This window comes from Suricata suricatta, chromosome 14 (assembly GCF_006229205.1).
Source record: "Suricata suricatta isolate VVHF042 chromosome 14, meerkat_22Aug2017_6uvM2_HiC, whole genome shotgun sequence".
NCBI classification, from domain to species: Eukaryota; Metazoa; Chordata; class Mammalia; order Carnivora; family Herpestidae; genus Suricata; species Suricata suricatta.
Genome location: NC_043713.1, coordinates 28,530,427 through 28,534,083, shown reverse-complemented (window position 1 = coordinate 28,534,083; position 3,657 = coordinate 28,530,427). Strand labels below are relative to the sequence as shown.

The 3,657-nt window shown below is 37.3% G+C and overlaps 1 pseudogene; it reads right to left on the bottom strand.

The window, feature by feature from the left end:
• Positions 1 to 1,905: 1,905 nt before the first annotated feature.
• Positions 1,906 to 3,657, bottom strand: part of LOC115277392 — a 142,729-nt pseudogene continuing 140,977 nt past the window's right edge.

Below are 3,657 nucleotides of genomic sequence, written 5' to 3'. Positions count from 1 at the left end.
AAAGTAAAGAAAATAATAAGGGAAAAACTCAAGACACACTTCCTAGGAGAAAAAAAAAACAGCATGTAATTTCTGTCCTTGACGGAATGTATTAAATAAGCAAACACCCCCAACAAGCAAAACAAGTACTACAATGTAAAAAGATTAAAAAAAAAAGACAACCCTCTCACATGCATAAATGAAAGAACTCACATCTTTTCAAGCTTCAATAGTAAATATTCTGCTACTATGTATTAAATACTGCATGGTTTGCCCAAGCTAAGATGAAACCACATCATGAATCAATAAGCATTTGCATTTTCTTCCATTATCTACTCAAAGTCATGCCTACTGCACCTCTAAACATTTCATTAAATCCAATTATACAGCAAACACTCCCAAAATAAACTTAGATTGTATTGCAGTTTCACTTAACAGTATATACAATGCTGTGTTGTGACAGGTATCAACTACCCATTAGATACTGAATCAATTTTTCTTAAGCACTACTACAAGCAATTTTTAAAGCAAACAAGAATAAAGAGGGCTCAGGGCTGAGGAGAAGCAGTCATGGGCAAGAGGAAAAGAAGGCAGAAATCTAGGACAAACCTTCTGCATTTAGCCTAGTCATTCTCCCTGATTTTGCCTCATAAACACTTGGTAATTTGGTGAAAAAAATAATGAAGCCTGGGCCCTTTCCCCTGAGCAGAGCATTTTCAGTATGTCACACAGATGTTTATGAGACACAGCTGGAATGAGAATAACTGGTTTTCATACCAAATCCTGGGCTTCTGATGTAAGCCTAATGATTTGGCATTTATTTCCACTCCACACAGTGAACCTCATTTATGGTCTTCTAGCCATCTTAATAAATATTTCATGTAAAATAAATTTGATGCATTTTTAGAAGAAAAATTACTTTTTCTCAAAATAGTGTTACTCAGTTAAGCTAGTTGATACGTTGATAAATACATGAAGTGTGGGAACATAACTAAATGCATACACTGTCATGGTCACTGAGTAGGACTCAGCTGATACAATCCCACAACAGGCACTCCAGCATGGGCACTTCTTCCCCAGATGTCCAAAGCTGAGGAAGAAGCAGCTGAAATTGCAAGTCCTTTTGTCCTCCAACACATGTTTATGAAAAACCCTAGGGTTTTGAATCCTTTGTAACTGTAGGCAAGAAAGAGGAAAAAACAACATAAAGGAATCTGACAACACAGGTATAAAGATGGGAGATGTTCAATATAACATCTACTGCATGAGTATTCATCAAGTCAAACTAATGTTTTAACAGGTAAAAATATTCTCATTAAACTCTAATAAAAGTCTCCTCCCTGAAAGAAGTAAAACCATTTTTATCTTCCTAAGTCTTCAGGGGAAGCTCTAAATTTACCAGCGTCAAATTGTTCTAATTCAGCTACTCCACAGAGAAATCTAAAATTCCAAAACAGTATTTTTTTCCTGTGAATACCTTTTTTTCTTCTTAGAATTTACTTTTACATGTTGAAGACAATAGTATGGTGCAAGTGCAGTTGGAAGCCTTTAAGAATGGTCTGTTATTATTAAGCATTGGCTATAATTAATATCAATTAGAATCTATTAAATTTAATAGACTTTGAGTTATTGAGTTTAATTCAATTTCAATAAATTTCAATTAAGTACAATTTGTTTCCATTACTTTTATTAATTTCAGTCACTATCAATTACCTTCAATTAATTTAATTTACTGGCAATATATGTTCAGGTAATTCCCTATTACTTTCAATTAGTTTCTATTCATTGCAGTGGGCTTCCTTGGCTGCTACCTCATTTCATAAAAATAAATGTGAAGCTATAATATAGTTTCTATATTCTACAGTCATACAAACTAATTAGCTCCACATTCAAACTTGCCATAACACAATTAAGCCACTACTCAATCTACATACAATCTGTGCTCACGTCTACCCATCTTCTCCCCAGGTTCTTATGTTTGAGAAACACGGACTGCTGTGGAGAGTCTGACATTTGCAAAGAGATGTCAGATCGTTTAACTGACTCATTGTTCAGTTGTATCTGCTTTGTATCTAGAACCTTGCTAGATGCTGGAAGTAATACAGGTAAAAGAGTGCATTTAGAAGATTACAGAAGGATTCCCCACAATCGGTCCCACTGATGTTTGAGGGAAGGGGCTAGATGTGCCTTATTCACAATGGTGCTCCTAACATGAACATAATTCTTCACATAGCAGATATTCAACAAATGTCAGTCTTTTCTGGGGCTGTCCATAAAATCAGTGTTGAGATGGAGAAATCAGGATAATCAAAGCAAATTCTGAATTATATAATTAATTATGAACACACTCTTTCCCTATGGAACAAAAACAACACTCAGGCATTTATCAAATATTCGAGCTAGAGGGGAAAAAAACCCCAGGGATCTTGTAAACTAACATTATTCTGCAGTTGAAGTTTTCGATGTCAAATAAGTGATGCGATGCGATCTATGTATTACATTATCGACTCTACAGGTAACAACTTTGTTGTTTTATCGAGGGGAGCATTTACATTGAAAAAACTATCAACAGACAGCTTTCCATAGTTTGCAGAGCACTTTAGCTTCTGGTAACACATTCCATGCTCCTAATAACCCTCTGAAGAAGAGGGTGCAAATTTGATCTGCATTGAGAAATTGTCATTTTGAGTTGAAATGGTTGGTTCTGTTTTGGATAACCAGAAAATAGTAGGGTTCTGAGAGAAAAGAAGTCATAATAACAGAAAAATCCAGACCTGGGGCAGTTTTGAGGGCTCCAAATTAGGAACAGAAGCAGTTCATATTTATATACATAACCAATCCTGCCCACTCTCTTCTAAGATGAAGGATACAGGCATGTGGTCCAAGCTATGCAAAGCAGGCACCTATGGGCCTGGGAGAGACACATAGAACAAATGACCCACTTATGAGGCTTCATGTTCTCCACTCAGGACTTCCTTAGAAAAATGTACCTTTCTGTATAGAAGTGTCTGGATGTGTGACAGCTGGATAAAGCACGGAGCATGAATGGAACATAACACCCTTCCAGGAGAGGTCCAGCTGCCTGCAGGAGGAGATGACTTTGAGTAGGTTTCTTTGGCAGCAGGGCAATGTTCCAGTCCAAGAGGACTTGGCTCACTCCCAGCACATCTCTGGCAGTAAACCCACTGTGAGGAAAGGGGAGGAATTCAAGGCAGAATCCTAATCAAGTTGCCAGAGCCCTTCAGCTAAGATGTGGGAAGTCCTGAGAAGGAAACTCGGGACATTAAAATCAAAAGGAAAATTGGCTGGAGGGAATGACAGAGTTATTGGAAATAAGACTGAAGGAATCTTAGCTTGGGACCAACCCACTGGCAAGGATGACCCTTCCCCATAGTGGCTTGCCAAAAGTAAAATGGGGACAGAAGAAGATGTGGAACATGAAAAAAACAAACATTGAACAAGTTGAGTCAGGGAGAGTAGACAACATTAATCTCTAATTACTTTGCCATTTGATATTCTATTTCTCTAGACCTAATTTAAGTTAATATAATAAATATTCCTGCAAATGTTTAATGAATGTCTTTGTTACTTCCTAGGACAAACTGTCTTCCCCCTGTAACTGTCTCATGCAATGCACACACCATACTGTGTTCTTTCCCACACTGTCCCACCCCCCCC